This window comes from Sphaerodactylus townsendi, linkage group LG03 (assembly GCF_021028975.2).
Source record: "Sphaerodactylus townsendi isolate TG3544 linkage group LG03, MPM_Stown_v2.3, whole genome shotgun sequence".
Classification (NCBI taxonomy): Eukaryota; Metazoa; Chordata; class Lepidosauria; order Squamata; family Sphaerodactylidae; genus Sphaerodactylus; species Sphaerodactylus townsendi.
Window position 1 is genome coordinate 104,065,959 of NC_059427.1, and position 13,945 is coordinate 104,079,903.

Sequence of the window (13,945 nt, forward strand, 5' to 3'; positions counted from 1 at the left end):
AGCCCCTGCCTGGGACCCAGACCACTCCCTGTTGGTCTGCCTGCCTGCCTACCTGCCAAGCAGAAGTCCACGGGTGAGAGCTGCAGCCTGCTGCCCACTGGGAAGGGTGAGAGTCCTTCCCCACCCCCACCCCATTAGAGGAACACCTGCAGGGGTGGGGCCTGCTTGCTTTCTAACAGGGAGTTCCACCAGCAGCCCAAGGCAGCCAGCCTGCTCCCAGCCCTGCCTGGGACAGACCCTCCTGTTGGTCTGCCATGCCTGCCTGCCTGCCTGCCAAAGCAGAAGTCCACCCGAGGTGAGCTGCAGCCTGGCTGCCACTGGGGAAGGAGTGAGAGTCCTTCCCCACCCACCCCAGTGGTAACACCTGCAGGGGTGGGGCCTGGCAGCTGGCTACAACAGGAGTTCCACCAGCAGCCCAAGGCAGGCCAGCCTGCTCAGCCCTGCCTGGGACAGACTCCTCCTGTTGGTCTGCCTGCTTGGTGTGGTAGTAGTTATAGCCGAGGCTATAGGTTTTGGGGAGAAGCTGACTGAACAATGGGGGCACCTACTTTGGGGCAGGGGATCCCGGTATTGATGGGGCGGAGATTGGTAGGAATATAAGCGGCAGGCCCGGCGGCCATATGATAGAAGGCGAACAAGATCTGGTCATGCTGCGTTAGCCGCTTCCTGACCTCCTCGACCTATCCCAAAGAGACGACGGTGGCAGAGTTCAGGGTTACTCTGCTTCGATGGCTGAGGTGTACTGATCAATGCCAGGTCCATCAACAATAAAACCGCTGTGCTCCGAGATTATCTACGAGAAGCCCAACAGATGGACCTGGCTTGTATCACTGAAACCTGGAGTGCGTGAGGGTAGAAACCGTGCGGCCTTAGGCGAATCCGCCACCCGGGTTCCCAGCGTCTGCCTCCACCAGCCACCGCGAACACAGGGCCAGGGCCGGGGAGGTGTATGGCGATGTTCATCCGTGGATTCCATTCCCTTCAGAGCGCTCCCCATCCCAGAGATTGCCGGCATGGAGTGTGCCGGAAACTAGAGTGGTTGGGTCGCGTGGGAGAGGATGGCGGGTCCTCCTGGTGTACCCGGTCGCCCTGGCGCACCAGGGGACAGCCTGCTTTCGCGGCTGCTGGAGGTGGTGGCCCGGACTGGGCATTACAGTTCCCCAGTCTTATTGTTCTGGGGGACTTTAATGTCCCATGCCGACACCGCTCTCATGTAATCAGTGGCTTCTTGGACCACCTGGTGTCATCCATGGCGGCACTAGGCCTCTCCTTGGTAAGTTCTGGCCCCACTCATGAGGCCGGCCACACGCTGGATTTGGTCTTTTGGTTTGGGGAGGTTAATATGGTCATATCCTCTACGGATAGAATGCCATGCAGCCAGATGAAGACCGTATTATTCGCCTTGAAGGTTCGGATGGCCCTTCGCCAATGCCAAACCCGTCTCAAGGCGGTAGGGGCTGGATTTATGCCACCGCCCAGCGGAGACTTATGGATCCGATTGGGTTTCACTGAATGCTCTGCTTGGGACCCTGAACCCGCCGGCACACTTTCGATGAGCAGGTGGAGGACTGGAACTCCGGCTCTCCTCGATGCCGCCGAGACTGTTGCTCCCCGGCGTCCTTCTTCGCCTCAGACCGATGTTCGGCAGGCTCCTTGGTATACCCGAGAGGAGCTGCGCAACATATGAAACGGATGCTTAGACGACTAGAGCGAAAGTGTGGCGGAAATCTCGCTAATTTGAGGCTAAGCCGAACATCTTTATAGGGCGCTTTATGAAGGCCTATGAGATGGCAGCGAAGGAGGCGAAGCGGCGAGGGCTTTCTTCTCCTCACTCTCTTGGCGTCCTGCTAGCTCCCGCCCGAGCGCAATTGGCCATTTGTTATAATTCGGTCTTTGACCTCCTTGCTTATCGGAAGGGTCTACCAAATCATCGATTGGCTATTAGCTGTAAGAGGCATTCATGAGCTTTGCAGATAAAGAATCACGTTAGCTTCGCGGGACCTTCCCGCCACGTTATCTACAATGTAGTGAACTGGAGGCTCCCTTGCCGTCTTCGGGACCCAAGTTTGGCCCAGTTCTCCCTGCTCTCGAAAGCCGCTGTTGACCCAGGGCCTTGGCTGCTGTTAGACCTACCTACCTGTCCTCTGGATCCGATTGCCCCTCCTGGCTTATAAAAGCTTGCCGAGGGAGCGGAGCTACGACCCCATCTGTTGAACATCATCAATGGCTCCCTTGCCAGGCAAGGGGTCTTTCCGGATGGAGGTTGAAGGAGGCAGTGGTCGCCCACTCTTGAAAAGACCATCAAGTTAGATCCAGGTGGATCTGGCCAATTACCGCCCGTCTCCAGATCTTTCGTTTCTGGGGAAGGTAATTGAGAGAGTGGTGTTGGAGCAGCTTCAGGGTTTCCCTGGATGACGCATCGTGGCTTTTCGACCCCTTCCAGTCCGGCTTCCCGTGCTGGGCATGGGGCGGAGACCGCTCTTTAATCGCCATCACAGACTTACGCTCCGGTGATGCAACTTCGACCGGCAGGCGGATCGGGCGCCAAGCTGGTTTTGTTAGATCTTACCGCGGCATTTGATATGGTCGCATCACGACCTGCTTTGACCCACCGCCCTGGCCGCTTCTGGGAAGTACGGGGCACTGTCCTTCAGTGGATTGCCTGCGTTTCTCTGGGACCGGGGTCAGGAAGGGTTGTGCGGGGATGAAGGCTCCCGGAGGGGCCCGCTTCAGGGCGGAGTGCCGCAGGGAGCGCGGCTATCCCCGCTGTTATTTAACATGTATATGCGACCTCTTGCTCGGTTGGTGCGGAGCTTTGGGCTGATCTGTCATCAATATGCTGATGACACTCAGCTCATTCTGTTGATGGAGGGGGGAGCGGTTGCCGCCCCTGCGGCTCTCCAGCATTGTTTGGAGGCCGTAGCTGGTTGGTTGCAGCAGAGCAGGTTGCAACTGAATCCATCGAAGACGGAGATCCCCTGGCTAGACCGCAGGGGTGAGGTTAGGGATTTCCAGCCGCCGGTGTGGGAGGGGGTCTCATTGGTGCCGACCCCCTCTGTTACGCAGTCTGGGGGTCCCACCTGGATTCGTCTCTCTCAATGGAGACCCAGGTGGCCCATACAACCCGGACTGCATTTTTCCATCTTCGCCAGGCCCGGCGGTTGGCTCCCTTCCTCTCCCAGGCGGATCTGGCCACTGTGATCCATGCAACGGTCACCTCCAGGCTGGACTATTGTAACTCGCTGTATCGCGGCCCTTGCGTTTGATTCGGAAGTTAAAACTGGTCCAACATGCGGCAGCACGCCTGCTCACAGGAGGCGCCTTCAGAGAACACATCCAGCCTGTGTTGCGACAGCTGCATTGGCTCCCGGTTGAATTCTGAATCATCTTCAAGGTGTGGGTTTTGACCTTTAAGGCTTTGCGCGGCCTGGGACCCTCGTACCTTCGGGACCACATCATCCCATATGTCCCAACTCGGCCTCTGCGCTCTGCAGAGGCCAACTTACTGGTGGCCCCCGGCCCCTCTATGATGCGGCTGGCCTCCACGCGGGCCAGGACCTTTACGGCACTGGCCCCGGCCTGGTGGAACACCCTTCCTCCAGCTGTCCGGGCCCTGCGGGACCTGGGTGAGTTCCGCAGGGCCTGTAAGACTGTGTTGTTCCACCGGGCCTTTGGAGTGTCCAGCTGCTGACATGGTGCCCCCTTACTGCCCTGCCCCTAGGGCAGTTACATCAGGGTCCCCTCATATTGAGGGGTCCTGCCATCCCCCCCCATGGGGGTAGGTTTTAAATTGGGGCCGGACGCCTTTTATTATGTATTATGGTTTTTTGCTGTTTTATGAGTTTTAAGCTATTTTATGGGATGGAGCCTATGTGTTTATATTTGTACGACCGCTCCTGTTGATGTTGTAGTGAATGTTGTTCACCCCCCGGAGCCCTTCGGGGATCGGGCGGTATACAAATTAAATAAATAATAATAATAATAATAATAATAATAATACATAAGGTCATGGAAAAATAACCTATGTATATATAACCTACATGTATTTTTTTAGAGAATTCTTTGACATTAAATATATAGCCAGGTGTAAACCTAGGCCACCACTAGCACCTTTCAGTAATATGTTGTAGATGTTGTTTCTTCCCTACTCTTCGCTATTTTATTGTGAAATAAGACACCATATAAAAAACCCCAGATCATTCACACAAAGGCCTGTCTTATACTCAAGTTCAGAATAAACTTAGTAACACCTGAAACCTTGTCCCCCAAGGCTTTTTGAAAACAGTGCAGCAAATTCAGAAAGCCCTGAAGGACATGTGCAGCTTACTGTACTGCTCTAAATAGCACAGTGGGGGCAGGGTGTGTTTGAGGATGCAAGAAGAATTTGCTATTCCAGTTTCAGGATAGAGAGATGGAAAAAGTAAAGACAATGGCTGTTCAGGTGTGATAGGTGGCTGGCAATAGGGGAGGACAAGGGCTGGGTCTCCATCTGTCCATACACCTCAGTTCTCCTCATAATAGAGCCAGCCATGCCTGCAGATGATTATGCCCTCTTTTTGGTTTGTCTAATAAAGTAAACCTTTAAAATTGTTTAACCAGTCTTTTGACTGGTGAACTTCAAAGTTTTATGTTGGTGTTCTTTTTATCTCATGCAGATCTTTTGGAGGTATACTTGTATGTTATAGCATCTTGAACTACAGTTTTGGTGTTTGTGACGAGATTGTCAGAAAAAGTCTGTTACTACTAAGCCAGTGTTCTCCAAGTGCCCCATTATTGTTATCTTGATAGATTAAAGCATGGTGTGATCTGATAGTTCAACTCATAGCTTAAGGTAATAAAGGCTCACTTATAACATTTAACATTTTATTCATATAGTATTACAATTTAAATTTGAACTATATGGTGAAATATGTCATCAAGTCGTAGCAGACTAATGGCAACTGCATATGATGTTCAAGGCAAGCAACCTTAAGAGGCGATCTCTCATTAGGTGACCATAAAGCTTACCAATCCAATCCAATCCAAAAACCTTTATTAGGCATAAACCAGAAGTACCATACATTCCAAATACAAAAACAGGATATAAAGCTTACCCTGTTTCCCCGAAAATAAGACATCCCCTGAAAATAAAACATAGTAGAGGTTTTGCTGAAGTGCTAAATATAAAGCATCCCCCGAAAGTAAGATGTAGCAAAGTTTTTGTTTGGAAGCATGCCCGTCAAACAGAACACCAGAGCATGCAGCTGTGGAGCAGAAAAATAAGACATCCCCAGAAAATAAGACATAGTGCATCTTTGGAAGCAAAAATTAATATAAGACACTGTCTTATTTTTGGGGAAACACGGTAACAGTAAACAGAAGAAGTTAATTCAGCGGCTTCGGGGCTGCCTGCATGGTCCCATGTGAATGGTTCCATGCAGGGGCGTAACGAGGCAGCCCTGGGCAAACTGTAGCCCTGGGCAAAACCTGAGTTGGATGCCCCCTCATGGGCGGCCACTCCACCACTACCATTTTTTTGGCACCAGGACATTGGTGCCTGCAGGGGGTGCATTTTTAGACATATCAGCACCGCAATTTCAGCATATCATCAGGAGACTGTCCTTATGCTACTCCCCAAGTTTGGTGAGGTTTGGTTCAGGGAGTCCAAAGTTATGGACTCCCAAAGGGGGTGCCCCATCCCCCATTGTTTCCAATGGGAGCTAATAGGAGATGGGGGCTACAGTTCTGAGGGTCCATAACTTTGGCCCCCCTGAACCAAACTGCACCAAACCTGGGGGGTATCATCAGGGCAGTCTCCTGATGAGACCCTGAAAGTTTTGAGACTTTGCCTTCAGAAATGTCTCCCCCCCCAGTCTGCAACCCCCATGGACAGCAATACAGAAAACTCAATGCAGAACAAAGATTCTTGGGCAAATTTCTGGGATGTTCCTGCGGGGGGCACATTTTTGGATGTATCGGCACCATAATTTTAGGGTATCATCTGGAAACTGTCCTTATGGTACCCCAAAAGTTTGGTGCAGTTTGGTTTAGGGGGTCCAAAGTTATGAACCCTCAAAGGGGGTGCCCCATCCCCCATTCTTTGCTAAGGAGATGGGGGCTACCCTTTGAGGGTCCATAACTTTGGACCCCCTGAACCAAACTGCACCAAACTTGGGGGGTGCCATCATCTCCAGATGATACCATGAAATTTTGGTGCTGATATATCCAAAAATGCGCCCCCTGCAGGAACATTCTAGAAATTTGACTGATGATACGCTGAAATTTTGGTGCCGCTAGCCTAAAAACTGCGCCCCCTGCAGGCCAAAAATGGAAAACCACTAAAATACCCAAAAACGAACCCAGCATTTTGATGCCCCCCCACAAGGTGATGCCCTGGGCAGCTGCCCACCTTGCCCAATGGGCATTACGCCAGTGGTTCCATGGCTTCACCGGCATGAATTATGCCAGTGGCCAGCCACTTCTGCTTCCTGTGCAAAAATGGCCAAAGTGCTGGTATTGACATTTAAAGTTCTATATGGCTTGGGGACCAACATACCTTAAGATCTGCCTTCTCTCATATGAACCGATCCATCCACTCAAGCATGGTATAGGTTGTTCTCATATGATCTTGGAAGCCAAGGATTTTGGACTTTAAAAAGAAGCTTAGAAAAAAGGTGGCCAACGAAGTGCATGATGGTGATTTGTATAATATTATGCATAATGTTAAAAGAACTTTTTTCTTGTTCCATAAAACTAGAATTTTATCATCCTGAGTGTAAAATAAGGTCAGACAAAGAAATAATTTCTTCACATACACTGTAATTAATTCAGGGATTGTACTACCATAAATTGTGACGATGATTACTAGCATAAAAAGGAAATTCAACAACTAGCATAAAAAGGCTTAAAAAGGAAATTCAACAATTAGTGGAAGATGGGTCCATCAATGGTTGTTATTGTTAAATACAAAATACCACTTGTGAAGTTACTAGGGATATCTGACTGCTAACTGTGCAACATAGCATGTTAGACCATTTGAACTTTGGGTGTGATTCAACTGCTCTTTTGAATACTCCTATTATTGTTGGTTTAACAGTGTAGAAATTTAGCAAGTAAAAGGGTATTCCTCTCTGTGTGTAATGTGGTAAATTCCCATTCCAAACCAGGTGCCATTTCAACTCTCGAAGATCGGAGGGCAGCGTGGGCGTGTCCCTCCAGCCGTCCAGAGCTGTGCAGGGAGGAGAGGTAGGTGAATGGGATGGCCCACAGGTGGCTCCATGTGGAGCTGCCTCTGCAGGTCGCAGCAGCCTTTGAGCTACCTGCACGAGACCGTGCGAATGGTCTCATGTCTCCACTGGCAGTAATTATGTCGTTGGACAGCCATTTCTGCTGCTATGCAGAAACAGACTAACATAGAAGTTGCAGTAGATGAACTTTTTGGTAAAGTTTGAGTTTTTTCCTAATTATAAAGGAAAGCAGCTAAAGATCCCTACTGGTACAACACCTAACTTGCTGTTTTGACTTAACTTTTCTCTTTTACAGACTCCTTATTTCTTGCCTGTTTTTATTTCTTCACTGTACTTTTTTTTTCCACTGAAAAGTGACACATTCTTCAGTATTGTTTTTTAAACAATTGATAAGGACACCAGCAACAAAAAAGGCAGAATGTAAACATTGATTATACAAAACCAAATGGCATATTAATAACATTGTTAAAAATAGCATTCAGATTTTCAGACCCTGTGATCCTGCAACACTCCAGAAGCAGAAAAGTTCCCTGTTGTTGTCATGTTACTGCAGATATTACACCACTTTCATTTTCTTTACACCGTAGACTCATAAAACCTCTCTTATGTTCATCCAATATCACAGACATTAATCACAGTTACACCTCAGTACCAGTGTACAAATAATCTTATCCTGTGAAGGCCCTGACCTTTTCAATTGAGAAGATGAAAAGAGGAAACATGAATCTTGTGTAAAATATCTTCAGGTTTTCAGCTGTTAAAAGTAAATATTGTGAGTTCTGTGCTGCCTTCTTGAATTTTTGAAAATTGTTGATTTATTTATGACCTGTTTTAAATACAAATTTGAACTGCAACAAACATCTCAAAACCTCAGTATATAAAACCTTCTTTTCATGGATAGTTCTTGAGAAGAGACCCAAGATCATGTTTGCCTGATTTAGGCCATCCTAGATTCAAGATACAGACTGATGTCACATAGTAGGTGTTTACAGCCATGCCATTTTTTTTTGAAAGCTTGGAGCGAGCTTGACTTTCAGACCACTGGTAATAGTTCCTTTCATAGGTCTCCTGAAGAGGTTGTATTAGGTAGCCAACCTACATCACATCCTTGTGGAAGTTGCCACTCCTTGTACAAGCTGCCAGTGCCACCTAATTAAATGAAATAAAGTCAAACAACCTACACACCCCAAAGCCTGAATGGACCAAAGTCTCCCACTCTCTGGAGTGCACAAAATTCTTATTAGCCCAATGGCAACTTGTTTATTATGCCCTGTCAGCAGTGAGTGGTAGGGAAGATCACTCTCCTAATCAAAGCCTCCAGGAAAGGGACATAGGTTGCTTATATAATCCATCTATGCCTCCTTTCCATGGACCTTTTGAAGGAGTCTTCTATTGTGCTGAGCAATTATTGCCTAGTGGCAATAATTCTGGGAAAAGTTCTGGAGACAGTGGTAGAATTTAAACTGCAGCCTTACTTGGAAGAATCTGATTTGTTTTCAGACATAGTTACAGCATGAAAACAGCCTTGGTCACCCTGACAGATAGCTTTTATTGAGAGACAGTGGGAATACTACCATGTTGATTCTCCTTGATCTCTCAGCGGCTTTTTGCTGGACTGGCTCCAGTAAATGGGGGTGGGGGCACTGTGTTACAGTGGTTCTCCTCATATCTTGGAGTTAATTCCAGATGCTAGCATTGGGGGACTCATGCTCACAGTCCTGAAAGCTCCCTTGTGAGATTCCCCAGAGCTCAGTTCTGCAGAAAAAAGAGAACACTGAGCACCAGGAGAGCATTGGGACTGTGACAGACAGAACAGTCAAATGATTCTGATTCCAACACAGATCTCTGAAGAAGTCTAACATTTCCAAGTTAATTTTTCCTTAAGCTCACGCTTGCCTCACCCACAACTATGGATGAGCATACTCACACATGTCTATAGATGGGTGAATATGATTTTTGCACTTATCCTTTCATAAGAACAGAGTATGAACATGGGTACTGGCAGGTGTTCAAAACACTGGCGGATTCTGCATTGGCCGGAATCACCAGTGTCGGTCTGGTAAAAACACCATTTGGAGGGGGAACTTCCCATGGCTGCTGCCTCCAAATCAAGGCAGCACTGCTCTTTCCCCTTCCAAATGGTGTTTAGTGGACTCAATAAACTAGCGAAGCAGTGGTGTCCACCCGGTGCTGAGCAAACAGAACCAGGTGGAAGTTGCTGTTTTCCAGTGCACCACTTTAAAAAAACGTACCTCCTCATCCCTGTGTAGCTCTGTCAGGACAAGGGGACATGCCCCCTGCCCTCCGACCCCCATGCCATTGCCAGGACCATGGGGGCATGTCCCCACCTCCTAACAGAGTTATGCAGGGATGAGGAGGTAAGGTTTAAAAAAGAGGAGTGCCTTGTGCAGAGGCACTGCCATGGGCCATGGAAGCTCTGGAGCCACCTGCACACACGTATGCGAATGGCCCCAGGATGGCACTGGTGTCATGTACAGCCCATGCAGAATCCACCACTGTTGAAGCACTCCAATCAGACTTTCATAAGTGCAGTGCAATAAAGTCTGAGTGATCAGAACACACACTTTTGCAAGCACAGGATTTAAGGCTAAACACCAGGAAGCTCTTGGTGGGGGAAGGGTAGACGAAGAGGTAACAATCTCTTATGGCTTTCCAGCCTGAAGGAACTGGTTAAGCAGATTCTTTTGAGCCACTGAACTTTCAGGCTGGAGAATGGTATGTTAATAGGTTTTTGTCAACAGACCTACTGGCATGCTGATGGTAAAAGTCAAGGGAGGTACTGATATAGGCACTGCTGAACTTCAAGATATGGTAGAATTGCCAGCTTTTAAATCAATAGTTAAGGATATCTCTGCTAAAAATTGGAATGGATGGTAATAACTAGGTTTTGTTGCTGTAAGCCAATTAATCAAGTTGATCTCAATTTAATCTGATGTAATATGTGTTTTCATTCCAAGATACATCCTATTCTTTAACATGTAACCAAACTATAAGGGGACCTGTTCCCTCATGACTGAGTTTACCCAGGACCTTTAGTGAGGAATGTTGTCAAAAGCTTTTTTAAAAAATTCAAATATTTAATATCTTCCAGATTATCCTGTCCAGATATTGTTGACATTCTCAATGAACTGTAAAAAGGCAGGACTTACCTCTGCAAAAGTCATGTGGATTCTTCCTTAGCAAAGATTATTCTTCTATATGCTTAATCAGTTTCTCTTTAATAATGCTTCTCATAATTTATCTAGAATAGCTGTTTAAAAATGGCCTGCAATTACCCGCCACCCCCAGTCCCCTTAAAAAAAGCAGTTGGCTACTTTTAAAGCCTCTAATAAGGAAACCAATTTTAGCCAAAAATTGTGACTTGCATTTTTGTTAGATCATTAACAGCATTCAGGGTTGAACTGCTGAAACTAAGCTATTGGTACATTTACCAGTGAGGTTCCAAACTTGATCTGGGTGTATGTGTTTGGCTTAGTTGTATAACATGATCCACAGCAAGGAGGACCAATACAAAGTATTCATTCGGCTCTTCTGCATTTGTCCTTCAGTAATACTTTCATACCTTTATCATCTACTAACTAGCCACTACTAATGATGTTTATATTTATATGTAAATGTCCCTAGAATAAAAAAGCAAGCTGAAAATTCCATCTGTCTATATAAAATAACTCCCAGTAACTCAATATGTTGCCTGTTTCAGTAGTAAAAACTGTGTAAAGTAATTCATTATTCATTCTGTGATTTTCCCTCTCCATTCACCTTTCCTGTGCAAACTTTACTAATGAGTTGTATTTTAGCATTATCATTAAGTGTATAAGCAAAGGTGTTAACTATAGACAGTTCTAAATCACCTGGCTTTCTGCATTGCTGTAGATATAGTCGTATTGCCCCCCTCCCTTCAGAATAATAATTTAATAAGACAGCTACATTTTACAGATGCAACTATTTGAAATTAAGTTCACTTTTGGGTGATCTTTGTGCTATGCGAACAAAAATGAAGACAAAGGAATACAAAAAAAAGAAGCCATGGCTGCTCCAGAGTTAACAAAAGTGCTCTTTGTGCCAGGGCAGACTTTGATCCTTGAGAAGGCCCAGACTGTTTCTCTGTTATTTGTTTATTCCAGTTAAACTGTCTTTTTCGGAACTGCTTCCTAAATTTTTGAACATGACCACTATGTGACTCACACATAGTACTAACTCCATGCTGTGTAAAATACAAAGAAATGTGATTTTAGTATGATAATTAGGTGTTAGAGCAAGTTCAGAGTTAGCTCATCCAACAAATGGAAGAGTGCCTTATTCCAGTCTCCCAACTGTATCATCACCATCATCTCAGGATGAAGTATAGCTTGCAAATGCAACTAAAGAGAATCTTCCCATGGTTATGTAAACAAAACTTTGAACCTGTGATCAAAGAATAGCAAAGTACATAAGTACATAAATGTGTATCTTAGATGGGTGTCAACTCAAGACTTGTAAATTGATCACATAATCTGTGAAGACACTATGTTTTCTTTCAGTTAGGGTCATACTAAGCACTAGTTTGCCAACATATAATAATTCTGTTCAATTGCATCACTTGATTACCTGTCTAGATTCCAGTTAATTCTATAGAGGATAATTTTTGTTTTTCATATTAATATTAACATTTTACTTCATAGTAATTAAAGGATACAGAGTTCAAAATTATGATGGCTTCTCCGGGAGTACATAAAAGATCATGCCTATAATAAACATATTAAAGTGGCCATCTATATCTATATATGACTAGCTTTGTAAGTAGTCTGAAAACTCTGAAATAACATAATTTTTAACATTCCTACAGTAGAGAATTAAAATACATAAATTTGTGCTTTAAACATGGAATAAACTTTTTGAAACCACAAATGCTGAGAAAGGTAGTGCCCAGAGTGTCTTACACCTTAAAGTCAGATAGGCATTCTTGTTGTTATGATCTATGCTGAAAATGTTTGTGGCAACAGGTGTACACTAAGAGTCTATTTGCATAATATGGCATGTGACATGTCTGGAAGAAGGGCTCTAGGCAGTCTCCGCTGTGCCATTTTCCCACCCTGAAGTGGTCACGTGGGCACTAGGATGTTTTACTTTTAGCCCATGTATGACCAGAAGCAACAGAGTCACAAAGCAGAGACTATGGAGAAGCTATGGCTGTTTCCGCATGGGAATACAGTGCCCCAGGGACAGCAAAAACACTGTCCCTGGGGAGGTGTTTGCACAGCAGGTGCTGTTGCAATGCAGCAGCGCCGTGCTCGTGCCGCCCAAGTGGCATGGAAATGCCACTTTTGAACCTCGCTCCACGAGCAAGGTTTTTCAAAAGTGGTGCCTTCCAGGTGCTGGTGTGCGAACGGCAGCGGGTGGAAGGTGGTGTTTCCCTCCCGCCTTCCCCAGCTGGCTTACCTTTTCCTGCTGGCTTCTGTCGTGTTGTGGAGGCCAGGGGACACACACCCCTGGCCTCCATCTCCAGAGCCATCGATCCAGCCGGGGGGGGGGTGCTCCCTGGCCTTCACAATGCGACGGAAGCCAGCAGGAGCAGGTAAGCCTGTTGCAGAAGGCGCAACCTGTGCAAAGGCTGTGCCATTGCCAACGCCCCTACTGGGACCATCTGTGCGAACGGTCCCGGAAGATAAATTATGCCGATGCATTCCTGCTCGCTGGCTGTGCGGAAACAGCCTATGGGAGGCTATTGAAAAGAGATAGTTTCTCTAGAATGTAGGAATTTGTTTTATTTTACAAAATTTCTATCCCATTTGCCCTCACAAGGGCCACCAAGGCAGCTAACCAATTAAAACACACAACAAAATCACATTTTAAAATACACGCCACCCCTCCACCCCACACACACATAAGCAATTAGAACATTGGTCTGGAAGGAGGGATCACTGCAGAAATGCTAAATGAATACATGCATACATACATACATACATGCTAAATGAAATAAAGAAGTCTTCACTTTTGGGTAGAAGATCACAGCAGAAGGGGACACACACACACACACACACACACACACACACACACACACACACACACGCACACACACACACACACACACGTATATATATGTCCCCTAATCATCATGCTAATATAAATATACATACATACATACATACATACATGTATGTGTGTGTGTATATATATATATTAATCAATATATAATTAATCAATATAATTAATTAATTAATAATGTATATATAATTAATCAATATAATTAATTAATTAATAATGTATATATAATCAATCAATCAATTAATTAATTAATATATTCCCTCCCTTGCACGCATGCGCACACACACATGCACACGCACACACACACACACACACACACACACACACACACATATGACACATCCCTCTACAGCAAAATTATTTGATTAACTTCCTTATCTTCCTTTTTTGAAGATATATAAATTCAGAGATGTCATGGCCTCATTTTAGCAGTGATCTTCTCAAGGATTTCACCCTTTCCTTGAATATAGCTATGACAACTATGTCAAGGTCCAGTGATTCCAATTAAATATGTTTTCTCATGAAGGTAAAGCATATTGTTCTTCCTGACAATTCTGTGTTAGGTCACAATTATTGCCAAAGGATTCATCTTAAAAAGAGGACAGCGGTGGTTACTGTTTTATTCAGTTATTCTAAAACTGCAACAAAAAGTGACAGCTAGCAAAATCTGCCAC